This window comes from Salarias fasciatus, unplaced genomic scaffold (genome assembly GCF_902148845.1).
Source record: "Salarias fasciatus unplaced genomic scaffold, fSalaFa1.1, whole genome shotgun sequence".
NCBI lineage: Eukaryota > Metazoa > Chordata > Actinopteri > Blenniiformes > Blenniidae > Salarias > Salarias fasciatus.
Genome location: NW_021941264.1, coordinates 91,837 through 107,094, shown reverse-complemented (window position 1 = coordinate 107,094; position 15,258 = coordinate 91,837). Strand labels below are relative to the sequence as shown.

General features: G+C 40.5%; 1 pseudogene; it reads left to right on the top strand.

Annotated features, from left to right (window-relative positions):
• The window catches only part of LOC115384623 (cadherin-22-like), a 30,345-nt pseudogene extending 16,750 nt beyond the window's left edge, over positions 1-13,595 (top strand).
• The last annotated feature ends 1,663 nt before the right edge of the window (positions 13,596-15,258 follow it).

The following is a 15,258-nucleotide window of genomic DNA, read 5'->3' as shown; positions in this document are numbered from 1 at the left end:
ATGGTAAAAAACAGTTTCCTTTATTTTTTTTATGTTGATGTTTGCATTTTTTGTGCATACAGATACAAACAGCTGCTGGACTGACAAATAAATGCACAAATGTTTGACATTATGATGAAACATAAAAGTGAAAGACTTCAGAATGAGATCAAATGTGTGTTTAGTTTAAAGAAATGAAAAGAATGCTCCAGGGCTTTTTTTTTTTTTTTTTTTTTTTTTACTGTAAACCTCAAGGCTGCAGTCTCAAAAACTTTTTTACATATCAACAAAATAAAAAAAAAAAAGAAAAAAGAAAAAACTAATATGAAAAATAAATATGCGGATCGTATTCAGGTGCCAGATGGCTGTATTTTTTTTTTTTTTTTTATCATAACACAAGTGATAAAGTTCACTTCCAGGAGAGTTTAAAAATTGCCAGCGACGGTTTTAAAGTGAGCCAATTTAGTGCGGTTTGCCTTTGATTTAGCATTTACTTCATAATCATGCAGATTTCTTTTAATTTATTACATTGTTTGGATAAACACCACCTGTTGCCAAAGTGAAATTACTCGAAAGTATTACTTTCCAGTGAATGTCTGATTTTCTGAGCTTGCAAATGAACATTTTTTTGTGCATCGTCTTGCTGTTGATGTTATAGTGAAATATACTGTGTCCCTGGTTTGATTGCACTTTTGGAGGTTTTTCTGTGTGAACATGTGTGGTCTTCCATTTCTCTGTTTGCCATGTAACGAGTCAGGGAGGCTTAGATTGGCCTGAACCCCCCATGAACCCTTTATTATGAAATAAGACTATAGAAGATATTTTGAGAAGCTTACTTCACTCTGTTCTGTAGTTTCTGTTTGAACCATTTGTTGTTTCAGATTCACAGAAATGCATGAAATGCAACCTAAATGCACACCTACAAATTGTGTGGAAGCATTTACAACCCCGTGTTCCCCGGTGATGACTTTGCGTTGTTAGGAAAGATGACTTTTTCCATGCTCGCCTGTGTTTTTGCAAGCAAGCTTGCAGATCCCTCGTTTAGAGATGTGTACCTAAGTGGATGTGACATCTGGCTAAATCAAGATTGATCTGACACCAGGAAAATGTCAGGGGAGCAGCCCGAACCAGGGAAATGTCACCATGTGAAGGCTGCAGCCCCGCTCACATGCACAACGCAAACCTTGTATAATGTACACAAACACGCGCGCACCGCGCGTGTGCGTGGATGGGCAAAAAGTATGACAGAATGTCCCTCTGGCTCTGCGTTTCTCATTTCCACAATGGTTCCACAAACCTGCACATGCACAAACATCATCAAACATGCAACACGACATAATAAAGACCACCAGTATTCTCTCTGCTTCCTTTTCCACCGTTACTTCTGTGGAATTAATTGTCTGTCTTGAGAAGCACATGTGAACAGGAGTGTGAATGCCGTGTGTGGGTGAGTTGAGAATGACAAATGAGCACACACAATATATGGATATTTCAGATTTAATGTCACACTTCCCACCCATTGCAACACTACACACACATGCACACGGAGGGAGGGAAAAAAGTAATAAAAAAAAAAAAAAAGATGTACATAGCCATGCCTGCACATCCTCTGGTGAAAAGAAAAGAAACACACCTAGAACTTTTTTGTTTTTTTTTATATCCTCCTACCCCTCACTTTTTTCTTTTCTTTTTTTTTTTTTTTTCCCACTCTGGTGTCTGTTTTCATGGACACCTTTGTCAACCTGTCACTTTCAATCTGTTCACTTCTTCTTCTCCTCATCATGGGCCTCACATTGTGTTCCGTCTCCAAGCCTTGACACACAATGATGAGAAGGCATTTTTCCCCATGTTGCTAACTCTTTGAAGTTGTTGCTGGCAGTCTCTAAAACAAAAACCCCATCGAACTGCGGAAAGTTTTGCTTCGTCTTGACAAACTTCCATCAGTTCACCATCGCATGCACCACAGCATGACAAATAAATATATATATTTGCAAATTTGAAAAAGAAAATGGTCTATATTTTTAAAAAGCATTTAAAAGGAAGAATTTTATTTTTATTTACATAATAAATACAGGTATGTGGAGTGATGGGCCTCAGGTGGTGAACCAGCGCCTTCCCTGTATCTCCTGCACATGTCAAGTGTTTTCAAGAGCCCTGCTTTTCCAGTTACTTGATTCATGCCATACTTATTTAGAGTTAGTTATTGCTCAATAAAGCACACTGTATAGGGCATCAGAATTGCTGGAATATTGTTTTTATTCTCTAGAAATTTTCAAGACTGCACCACCCCCTCAAACTCTGACTTTCCTTTTAACACAATGATGTAAATTAAAGAATCTGCAGAGCAGCGTAAGGACTCCGTGACCTGTGTTTACCTTCATCGGCCGCTTTGTTTTGTTTGTTTGTTTATTGTTGTGTCATAACTCTAAATTAAGAAAATCTAAATTCAGACTGTAGTTTAAGACCTAAAATTCAACTTGTTACACTGAAAATGACAGCATACCTTATATGTTCAGACTTATTTAATATATAATCATTAGGATATGTGCCTCCACTTGAGTCACATGCCTTTTTTATTAACACAACAGGTCTGTACCTCTTCACATAATGTTCCTCTGTTTTCACAGGAATCTTCACAAAGACATAATCTGGGCAAATAACACACTGCTCATAAAATGCTATCACTGTTCCTATTTATCAGTTTATAGTGCACTTGTTTGTTAGACCACTTGACATCATTCACATTTAGGTTGTGATATGTATTTACCTAAAATATTAAAAGAAAATATTTAATTATTTAAAACTATTCTGATGAATTTTCTAGAAAAGATTTGCACATTAAGTGGTGGCATTAATGCTGACAATGTGGACAGGCAATAATCAAAAACGAACAAAACCGCCTTTGCTAATTTCCTAATTATTGTGGCGAATCATTGAGATTTATGTGAGATGACCACGCACTACTGATCAAATTCATTTTAATTTGTGATTCTTCAAAAAATTACTTGAAAAATGTAGTTGAAAACTGTGAGTCAATAAATAAAAACAGCAGCAATAGATCTGCTCTTTCATTACGTTAAATTCTTCTAAAAGAAGAAGAAAAGTTTACGGTTTCATTCATTCTGACTGCTCCCTTCCAGGGTCGCCACAGCTGATCCGCATGTTTGACTTGGAGCAGATTTTCCGCTGCATGTCCCTCCTGATGTTAACCATCGCTGGGGTTCAAATCCCGACCCTCCAGTTACAAGTTCACTGCTTTAACCTCAAGGCCACCGCTGTTCCTCAATTTGACTGAAAACCACATTACATGTGACGGCATGAAGACGGCAGGACAGATTTCTCTTCTCCTTTTTTTTTTTTTCTGAAGCAAAGAAGCACAGAAACAATGCCGTGTTAAAGTCAAAAGGACAAACTGAGGGGTGTAACCTAAACAGTAATATGAAAATTGTTCACATGTGCCAGGGGGACTGTTAAGTGACATGGATAACAGTGATATATGTTCAGGGAGATGGATTACTCGCCATCCTCCGGTAACTCTACCCACGAAGCCACTCTGACTCTATTTGTCAAAGTCTCGTCCTGGATTCTGCTTTGCATTTATCCGTGTCTCTGGCAGAGGTTGCAGATATACCGGCGAAGTTTATTTCCAACAGTGGCTCTCAGACTCATCCTCTCCTCTCTCGCTATTCTTTGCTTTAGAAAAGAAAAGCATAATGTTGAAAGGATTTTCTTTTAGTGTGATATCATTTAAACCTCACGGGAAACCTGACGACCCTGTCAGTCTAAGTTTGGAGTCCTTGAACTGCACAACGCAGAAAACATTTCTATTTCACTTGCTATGTATAACAGTGGTGATTCTTAGTCTGTTACGCTTTACACTTCTTGAGGAAGTTATTTTTATTGGAATGAAAACGTGACCATCTTTCATTGCCATTTATATATATTATATATATATATATATATATATATATATATATATATATATATATATATATATATATATGTTCTCAAAAAAAAGCAAAATAAAATTATAGAAGTACATTCGCCTGTCTTTTCATGGAGTTGTTTCAAGCCAGACTTGAGGATAATTTATTGTTTTGGAGAAACAAAGTCAGCCATGTGTAATTCTCTGCTTTTACCTTGTCTCTCTGACCCCAACCCCCAACCACCGCACACCGCCCACCCAGACAACACAGCCGGCATCCGGACCCAGCGGTCAGGCTTTAACCGCCACGAGCAGAACGTGTACCTCCTGCCCATTCTCGTGGTTGACAGCGGGCCTCCCTCCCTCAGCTCCAAGGGACCCTGACCATCCGTGTTGTGTGCTGCGACACAGGTGAGAGCTGCTGCGCCATTACTAACATTATCGTCACTGTCACCTCCCGTATTAGAGGCAGCAGTACTGAAAGGTCATCTACATTACATTCTTTTGGTCAGCAAACAGATCATCTCAGGATATATTTATCTAAAACAAATAAAAAAAGCCCAAAGATTCAAGGTCACAAAATATAAAAATAAGACGGAAGCACTTCTATGTAACACATTGTTTTTAGTTCTTGATGAGACTTTGCAAGGTGAACTGACTCAATCGAGACGCTGTTCTGAATCTGTGCAGTAATCATATTTTTTTTCTTTCGATAACACAGACGGAGAGATCCAGTCGTGCAACGCTACAGCCTATGCCATGAGCGCGGCTCTCAGCCCCGGGGCGCTTATAGCACTGCTGGTCCTGCATGCTCATCCTCATAGGTAAGCAGCTGGATGCACTCATGTATTTATGTATGAAGGGCTGTACAAGGGGTTAAATGGATGGATGTATGATGGATAGATAAGCACTGTTCATTAGTGTTACTTTTCTGGGGTCATTACTAGTTGAGCCACTCCGTCAGGACCACCGAGAAATGGGAATGCACTGGTAAAAAGGTAAGACCCAACACACTACTCCATGTCTTCTACTCATAAAATACCATGCAGCCAAGCTAGTGTCTCTTAATGGTTGACCGCTTTGAGAAGTTATCCATATTTCAGGGTTGAAACTGCACATGTGGCGGCAGAAAAACGAAGACAAATGACATTAAAACGGAATAAATTTTTCATCTGTCTGTCAAGCTCTGGTCGGAAATGTTGTTTCTGCTCCTCTGGTTTTTATGAGGAGAAGGAACAGGAGCTCAGGTGATGCCTGGCTTAATAAATTATATCAAGTCACTTGCATCCATGAAACAGACAAAGATGGAATGAATAGAAGTGAAATGGAGGTGGGTCGGATGAAGCAAACAGGCAAAAGAGCTACCTCAGCACTCACATCCCCGCGGAACAGCGGGCTTTAAATAGGCAAGGCTTTCCAGACATTCTTGGGCTTTTTTCCACACAGACACATGCACTCACAAACATACACATGCATGCACACGCTTACCCTCTCAGAGACTAATGTTTGGTATTGTCACATTTGAAAATTTTATGAGTTAGCTTCTCGTTCTCCTCTCCCTGTACATCTCAGCATCCCACTCCTCGGTGACAGCGAGAAAACGACAATGCTGTCACAGTGTTTTGTCTCCCCGGCTCGCGCCTTTGCACATTTTACATTGTGCAGGCAGTGAATGATGGATGATGTGACACTGTGCCGCGTTAACTGTGACCAACATCGCTATCTTTTTTTTTTTCTTTAAAAAGCTTTTCTAATGAGAGCTGTTAAAACTCTGTCTCCATTAACCATGCCATCCACTGCAGTGAACTTCAAAAGCAAAGCATCATTTATTCATCACAGGTTTTAAAAGCTTGAAAAAAAAAAATGTTATTTACAAATCTAAGGCAACCCCTGATGGCTATAAAAACACAGTGTTTGTTGTATATCGTGGTTTCTGTGTTCTTAGCTTGATGGCATCCCTTCAAAAGCCTTTGAGTTGAAACAATTCTTTAGCCTTTATATCAAAAGAAAGCCAGACCCTGCGCAGGAGAAATAGAATTACAGCAGATAAAGAAAATTTTCATGGTAGCTTTAGTGAAAGAAATTCTACATTATGCATTTTTTTTTTTTTTTCTTGAGGCTGTGGAAAAAGAAAATGATCCCAAGCTTGATTTTCTCTGGTTTCAGTGAATATTGTGGGCTACGGACATGCCACTGTGATTGAGTGATTGGTAGGAAATGAAACTCAACATGCCTCATCAAGGCAGTGGAGGACAGGCCAAGTCGGGGCACCCACCTTCTGCTAGTCATCATGAGGATGGCGAAGTCTGCGGGCTGCAGGGGGAGCAGGGAGATGAACAGTGTTTTCACAACTATCATTTGGTGTGAATAACAACACAGGGGTGAGGATTCTGACAGCAATCTTATCATCGCCCCTGCGCATGCCTGACCCTTTCCCCCGCTACCCCAGTGGTACTTAATATACCACATATGCACACACTCAGATTGCCCCTGCGTGTTACACACATCGACTCGCTTAGTCTGATCACTCCACACCTCCAAACTGCAATGCAATCTTTGTGACATTACTGTGTGTGCAATATCTCTCTGTCTCTTTGCTCCCTTTCTCACGTGCGTGCGCACACACACACACACACACACCACCACACACACCACACACACCACACACACACACACACAACCACACAGAGAATGACTACCTAACTGGCCGCTCTCTCTCTCTCCCGAGGATGGACCACCTCTATTACATCAATTGTTGGATGATGAGAAAAAATGAAAACAATTTCTGCCTAATTACCTAACAAACAAACAGTCCCTCCATCAGTTCATTTATAGGGCCTGATTGATGAATCCATTCGCAGCCATCTGCATGCATCCATTCCAATTACCTCCCATCTGCTTTGATGAACTCCCGCGTGGGGGCAACCAGCGCCGCCCAAGGTAAAATTAACCGTCTTGTCAGGAACGCTTATCGCAACATCTGTACACACGGGGAACAGCTTTGTATGTATAGGAGCCGGCTATATACAGGTACATATGCTTCCAGCAAAAGTAAATTCTTTACACATTGTTGTATTAGCCTCTCTGAAGGCATGCTAATCTCCAAGTTAAATAGATTTTTAATGGCTCACAATTGAAGCATCTGCATTCCTGAAGTGTTATCAGCGAGGAAGGGTTTGTCAGAGGGGAGGTTATCTGATCGTCTTTGCTTCCGAACGTCACATAATGGCACACGCTCTCCTTAGCACAATTTACTGAAGAAGCCCCTGATCTGCATACACGAGGCAGCTCATAGCATTAAGTTTTCTACCTTCCTCTAATTAGTGGGAATTTAGTGTAATTGTCTCAGGGCCTGCTTAGTATGCATGACGGTGTGTGCCACACTTTGCCACAAAACCATGACTTTTCCTTCAAACCCCCGTGGCAATTCATTCGCCCCATTCATGGAGGAGAAGAATTAGCACAATAGTTACAGACACCGCTTCCCCAGTGGAGCCCAACAAACAATATGAGAGAAGAAACTGTACATGCCAGTCGAGATGCTGCGTGAAATCCAATCGAAGATGTGCAGAGCTTTTTTTTTCAGTGGAGTGCACAGCTCGTTAGGCTTGGAGCTGACATGCTGTTTTCAGTCAGCAAAGTTATTTTTAGCTATCTCGTTTCAAATGATGGCGGTCGCCATGAAAAGCAACAGGCATTTGCATGGATCGCATAAACGTAAGGCACTAAATGTATTCTCTTAGAATTTGCCACAAAGAAAGAAAAGGTCGCATACAGTGCTTTATAGGAACACCCACTCACAAGGTCACTTTGACGGCAGACATTTGTCAGTGATCCATGCATGCTAATGTCTGAGGTTGAACATCTGTGAATGTCTTGTATACGGCCCATAATGTCCTAACACTGGTCTTCACTGTGAAACACTGAGGCCATACCTCATTTTCACTATGGACGCGAATTCTGGTGGCTTCAGCAAATCAAACAGTGTCTGCCATCCCAGACAGCGCAGGCTCCATTGTAATTGATGGTCTTTTAGGTCTGTGGGCTTGTAGGCATTTGTTTAGCGAAGAGGCTATCGGTTCCAGAAGATGCATGGTTCCTACTCGTTAATGATCTATCTAAATGTCCCCTCACTGGCTCCCTTTGGAGCAGTTGCTCATTGTGTCGGCTATAACCAAGAAAGGGTCGTCTACTTGGAGTAACGTAAGCCATGTGTGGCTGCAGGAAAGCAAGAAATGAAGAATGTTTTTAACATGCTGATGAACTTTTGACTTATTCAGATTTTGAAATGCCCAAATGTAGCGTTGGAGCAGGAGTGGACGTTATCTGTTTGTTTAGGAATCCAAAATCTTTCCCCTTCAGTTTGATTTGTTCAGATTTCAGCCGAACACATAATTGATATGATACAGATTCAGGTATTATACCAGGTCAGTGGGTCTCAACCTTCGGTGCAGCTGAAGATCACAAGGCAACTCAACTTTCAATTTCACATTGCAACAAGGCCTTTCAGAGTGCTTTGCGTCAACAAACAAGAGCAAATATTATAGAACAACAAGAAATGGAAACTTATACAAGGAGAAAAAACATGAAGGCATTGTTTGAAATGCATAAATATATAAAAAAAAAAACGCTATTCAAATGAATAAAAAAACTAATTTCAATACAAGTTACAGATACATTGCAATATAAAATGAGAGAGTGAGTCACTGAAAGGCTGCAACAATATGCTTTTTCTTTTATTTGTTTGTTATTAAAGAGCTCAGAGTTGGAGCTCTCTGCGAGGTTGTTCCAAATATTTGGCCCATAAAAACAGTAACTGGCTTCTGTTGGTTTGCTTCTGATTCTAGGAACAGAAAACAGGTCTGAACCGGGTTTGGATGGTTCCCACATAACATAACCTGTGCAGAGACCTGAGAACTAGACTGAAGCTGTCGTTTCCTGGTTTTGGGAAGATAGCAGCTTTCTGAATGTCTGTCTGATTTTGTTTTTTGTAAGACGTCTGCATCAGTCCTATCTACTCAAGATAAATATATGGAATTGTTTCTCCAAATGTAAACACATTAGGAGGCAACTCAAGCAGTGGGAAAACCATTATTTAAGGTGAAATCTGCTTGATGTATTATTTTTTTTTCAATCAGAAGTTTCTAAGGGGATTGAAAGCCTTCCATGGCATCATTGTGTGGGTCTCCAAAGAAGATAGAAGAAGATCACAAGATTATTACTGTTCATTTCCAGTAGCTGTTATAGTTATAATTAATTATACATGTTAGCATTGTATCTTTAAAGTACCCTATATTTGTGCTTTTCCTCACTATAGTTCTGAAAAAAAATGAGGCTCTAAACAGTTTTAGAGAAGTCACACTGTAGTCGGGAGGTGCAGCACTCAGGAAGAAGTCAGGTTACAGACTTGTATTGAAAAAAAAAAAAAAAGAAAAACTTGTCCTTGGGTTCTGACAGCGGTTGCTTGCTTGAGCAGGTTCAACCTCCACAACATGGCCTACACACAAACAATGACAGCAGGAAGAGTGTCCGACTCAGGAAGAAGTTTTTTGACCGAGCAATATTCTGCTCTTAGAAGTTTGTGCAGCACAGTGACTGCGGTAACCACTGTTCATCAACTCGGCTGTGAGCCTCCAGCCACAGCCTGACTCAGGACAACGTGAGGGTGCTGCTGCTCCTCAGTCTGATTAGTGGAATCAAGATGGGAAATCTTCAGCATTTTTCACTGATAAGTCTGCTTTGACAATTTGCCTTGAAAACAATTTACTATGTATGAGTACACACAATACTATGTAGATGTGTGTTATCTACAAATGCTTCGTACCAAAAATCACCAGTATGTTAGATCATCACTCATAAACGTACTTCCTGTATGAGATAATGAGCTGGAAAGCACAAGGTTAATTGTTGAATCTCTGAACATTGTGTTTCCATCATCAACCAATCAACAACCAATTTGTCCTTTGTCATGATTTAATAAGTGTCCTTGAGCAAGACTCTGAACCCCATTTGCTCTCAGTGAATAAACTGGGCCTCTTGTCTTTGTCAGTGGTGTTTGAATGGGTGAATAGAATTGAAAATTAAAATTTGTGATTGCTAAAGCAGCTCTCAACAAGTCAAAACCACTTTTCTGTGGACAATAGAACATCAAATGTAAGGAAAGTGCTCATTTTGCAGACTGTGAAGATGTGCTTTGCTGTTAATATAAAATAATGACAAAACATTTATTTTCATTGTCATAGTTTCACTTTTTTTTTTTTTACATGTATTTTTTTTTTCAAGAGGTTTTTTTGTCCCAAGGTTAGTGTGATCTCACATCAGTGTTATCAAACCCTTTAGCTGATACCTTCATTCAAAGATAGTTAATGGAACTTGAAAAGTACCACCTGTGTATATTTCCAGTTTCTTTCCATGGTCAAAAAACATACATGTAAAGTTAACTGGTGACCCTAAATTGTCCATAGATGTGAATGTGATTCACAGCTGGAAGCTGGGTTTGGCTCCAGTGACTCTGCACAGGATTAAGTGTTATGAGAGATGGACGGATGGATGAGGAAAGGGTGCCATAATGGCTATCATGAAGGAAGGGTGGGTTGGAGTTTGCTGTTGAAATTCTAAACTTTATCTTGGCCCGATTCACAGTCTGAACAGCTTTAAATAATGAATAGCACAGATACAAGTTTTCACACCTAAGAAGTACCATGGCACAGGATCAACAAGTGAAAATAGATTGATAGAATGGTAAGCTCAAGAACGGACAAACGGCATGTACGATTATTATAGCACATAGTCAGAAATAATACCTCTGATATCATAAGAATAACAAGCTCAGTGTTGAATGATAATCGTATATTTTGCATACTTGTTTATTAGCCTTTCTCTTGCCTCCTGTTGCTTCCCGCAGTCCTCTTCAGTTGAACTGGAAATGAGTTTTCAATGACTTCCTCCTCTGACCTGATCTCACCTGAGTGATCGTGTTGTGGTGCAGTGGCTGCTCACTATTCAGCCAATTATGCCATTTTTCTTTTTTTTCTTTTCTGTGAGATAAATCTCAATTGTGTGTCACTTACATCAAAGGGCGATTAGCTGGAAACACGTCGCATGAGGACAGAAGCCTGCAGGGCTCAGAAAATAACCCTCCAGCAGAATATATCATGCTGCTCATCACGACGCAATCGAAGAATCAAATTTGTGCACATTTATTGAACTAACAGTGTTTAAATAGACTTCCATGTAGCAGCTGATGATAATCTTGGGAGAAAAAAAAAAACTTGAGTGTTGATCAGTTTTATCAGGTTTGTGCGTCAATCCCTGAACACTAATTCATGATTTAATGATAAAGCCTTTTGCTCTTCATCTCATTATTCAAAGTGTATTTTTTTTTTTACTCTCCCCAGTGCACATAATTCATAAAAAACTCACTTTAGTGTGTGCTTATCATCCATGGAAATGACATTTGACGTTTTGGTGAATCAGAAGAGAATGAGTTGAAAGTTTCAGAGGGAAGGATGCAGCCCTGTGGAGGGGCGGTGAAGTTCGCCCCCGGGTGTCTGAGCGAAGGGAGACTCGTCTATTTGCAAACGTGGGCAGTTATTAAAATAACTGAGGTGAAATTGAAGCCTTATCGACTGATCTGCCCATACAGCCTTTGTTGTCCTCTTGTCTCATTAGTCTATAGCATTATCAATCCCAATTATTTTATTGTTTTTAATCTGGATTTAATTTCCAAGGCGTTTTGCTCTCTTTTCCCTGGCTAGCCTACTTTTCACTTTTCAAGTGTTACTTGATTTGACTTGGATGATTATTGATATACAGATTGGCTTCCATTAAGTCTTTTGAATCATATTTCTCAGCGCGGCAACCATGATTGTGAAAAATCAATGCTCATGCATTTGAAATGTAAAACTTGATAATATATTACCCTCCCCTGCATTGCCTCCAGAGGTGAAATCCAAGTTTCTTTTAATGTACTTCTAAACTTTCCCACAGGAGGTAGGAGCAGATTCATCATGCACAACGCATATTTGACGTGTACATTTATTGCAATTATTTTCTTGAGAGCATCTGTTTTCCTTTGTGCTGAATGCCATAAATCTGAGTTTTTGTCTGCTCTTTACTCCTTATTAAGTGAAAAGGGAAATTTCACTTTTGCATCCAGTGTTTTCAAGCTAATCCTGACAAATCCTAATCCGTGTTAAAGCCACAGATTCCAAAGCACTCGCTGTAATGACGGTTCAAAGCAACTTTTAATTGGTAGCTTGTCTTTTTTTATGTGTCATGACTCTTATTGCATCATTTCATTAATGTTAATCTGACAGATTTGTATTCATCCCGCTTAATGTAAAAACTGTGCCGCCCCTTCTGATTATCAAGGTTTTTCTGTGTAACTCTGTGATTGTAAACACTGGACCACTACTGCTGATTTATAGCTGTGATCTCTTTCTCTCTGCAGTCCTCGTGTTGCTGATCCTCACCCTGAAACGCCACAGGAAGGGCCAGCGGATGGCGGAGGACGAGGAGGACATGAGGGATAACGTCATCAAGTACAACGACGAAGGCGGAGGGGAGCAGGACACTCAGGCGTATGACATGAGCGCCCTGAGGAACCTTTACGACTTCCCGGAGGCCAAGAGCTGCGACTCCGGGCCGGACATCCGCTCGCTGCCGCAGTGGATACAAGCCAACCGGGTGGGCGGAGGCTCGGAGGGGGCCGCTGCGGTGGCGGCGGCGGCGGCAGCGGCGACAGACTTCTCCCTTTTCAAAGGCTACATCAGAAAGAAGGTAGAGCAGGCCGACGCCGACCTGTCGGTGCCGCCGTATGACTCCTTCCAGACATACGCCTTTGAAGGCACCAGCTCGCCCGCGCTCCTCGCTGAGCTCCATCCACACGCTGTCCACCACCCTCGGAGCAGGATTTCTCCTACCTCAGCGACTGGGGGCCTCGCTTCAGGCAACTGGCAGGTTATTACGCTCCGGGAAATCCTGAGGAGGAAGGGTCCTAGCACAGCTTCTCCTATGCAGAGACGGTCAAAAAAAAAAAAAAAAAAAAAAAAAAAAGAATTTAGGAAAAAAAAACAAAACCTCCCTGGTCCTCTTCCTCCTCACTCCTCTTTTTACCCACCGGCGCTGATCTGAGACCATCAGAGCCAGCACTGTGTACTCATTAGAGACCGAGTACCACCCCTTCATCTCTTTAGGAAAACTCCCAGTTTCAGACTTTGAACTCTTTGGAGACAACTTTGAGGAGTTTTGCGTTTTCTTTTTTTCTTCTTCTTCTTCTCTTTTTTTTTTTTTTTCTACACATCTCTGTTTGCTTTTTGGGGGGTGTTCTCAGACTTGAAAGCTCTTGTGGTGTTTCGAGACAAAAGGAGAAAATGAGAGCTGTCCAAAACTGCCATTTAAACACGTGTGAAGGAAGAATTAGTTTCTCTCTCAAACAGGGACCTTCAGACCGATTCCAGAGTTCAGCTGATTACCAGTAGGTGGGGTTTAACCATGCCACGGCCGTCTGACCAACATGTATTTATTTAAGGAGGAAATATTTATGTATTTATTTGTTTTTATGTATTTATTTATTTATTTATTGCCACGATCGCTATGGTAACTGCGACAGTGAACTCTGCTGAAGTGGAACGGGAAACGCGAGGGGAGGAGGACGTTATGAAAGGACCGAGAGACGAGAAGAAAATAAGCGTGAAAGGACAACAGCGTTAGAGGACGACACACACAATACCGGCGCAGAGGTGACAAATGACTCATATAAAAATTACATTTTGGAAAATATTTGTATTTATTTTCTATGAACAGTTTTGTAAAATAACCAATGTAAGGGTGATCTGTGAAAAAGCAAAGGTGAACTGAAGCGAAGGGGAAAGCCTCCAGTTTAACACCAACAGCTGAGACTGACACACTTTTGCTGTATTTTAGGTCGTTTCTGAAAAGGTTTTTTTTTTTTCTTCTCTTTTTTCTTTTTGAAGGTCATAAACTGAGGACAATTGTGTGTTAACGATTTCTTTCTTATCCTCTCCACAGCCATTTTTAAGGCAATAAGGCACAAACCGCAACCGTGATTTAAGACTAAACAAAAGGACTGTTTCGTGGAATTGGCTTGTGGCGAGCTTTGTCCCACGGGAAGCCAATCTTCATTCTCGATTTGAGTGTGAATGTGTACAATATGTTCAAGTTTATTTTATATTCCAAGATATTTCATTTAACTTTTCTTTTCTTTTCTTTTTTTCCCTCTGGGGAGGGAACAGAGACACACAAGATGGTTGTGTGATGAATGGACTTTCCACATCCACCTGATACCCATACCCTGTTCCGTGTTGACCTTAACTTGCAAATGTATGGAAAAGTTTTAAAAAAAAAAGAGATAAAAACTAATAAATATTTAATTTTTTTGGTAAAAAAAAAAAATCTTCATTTCACTGTGTGCAATAAACTAAATTACTCAGCGAATTGCTCTGTAAATGAGATCAAGGAGATAAAGTAAATAGAGCATTTGTGTTACTAATTATTGTTTGCGACTTGTTTGCTGAAGCTGTCTCCTGAATTATGAATAATTGCGGAGCGGGCTTTTGTTTACACCAGGGGTAGATGCAGGGAATCGTCATAGACGGAAACAAACAGACCATATGACAGACCACAGCCAAACAAAGCTCTCCTCGCATCACGTCTCCCTCCTGGGCTGCCTTCTGCCAAACCGCTGTAATTGTCGTATTCGCCAGAGGATGCTGAGGCGTATGAAGCCGCTTTCATCTCTGTGATCTGCTGCTAAAAAACGTCCAGTCGCACGTTGACTGGGATTCAGATCCCACCACTCTCCTAACCAAGTTTCAAAGAAATGTCTGATTTCTTTTGCTTTTTTCCCCGTCTCTTTTTGTCGGTCAGTAGTAGGTCTTCTGTTCCCGCTGACTGTCGAGAACTGACATTGAACCCTGTTTCAAACATAATTATGTATCACGGATTGAAGAAAAAAAAAAACTTTATACAGATTTTTTGTGTGGTACAAAACTGAAGTGGCAGCAATTTGGAAAAAATATTGCAAAAGTATTGCAACTGCAACTTTCCTTCTTTTTTTTTTTTTTTAACCATATTTTGAAGTGATACTACAATTGGTTGCCCCAAATTGACTGAATGGTGTTGCGGTATGGGTAGAAATCTTGAATATGTTCATTACCTTTTCAAATCACCTGATAAAAACTGCGTATTCAGGAACGGTGTGTTTGGATGGGCTCCATCCAGTAACAGCCTCATTTTTAACATCACTGCCTTTTATACATTGTACCCTTACCACACAGTATCAAACTATATACTACAAGAGTGTATTAGTCGTATGTTTTTTCTTTTTCTTT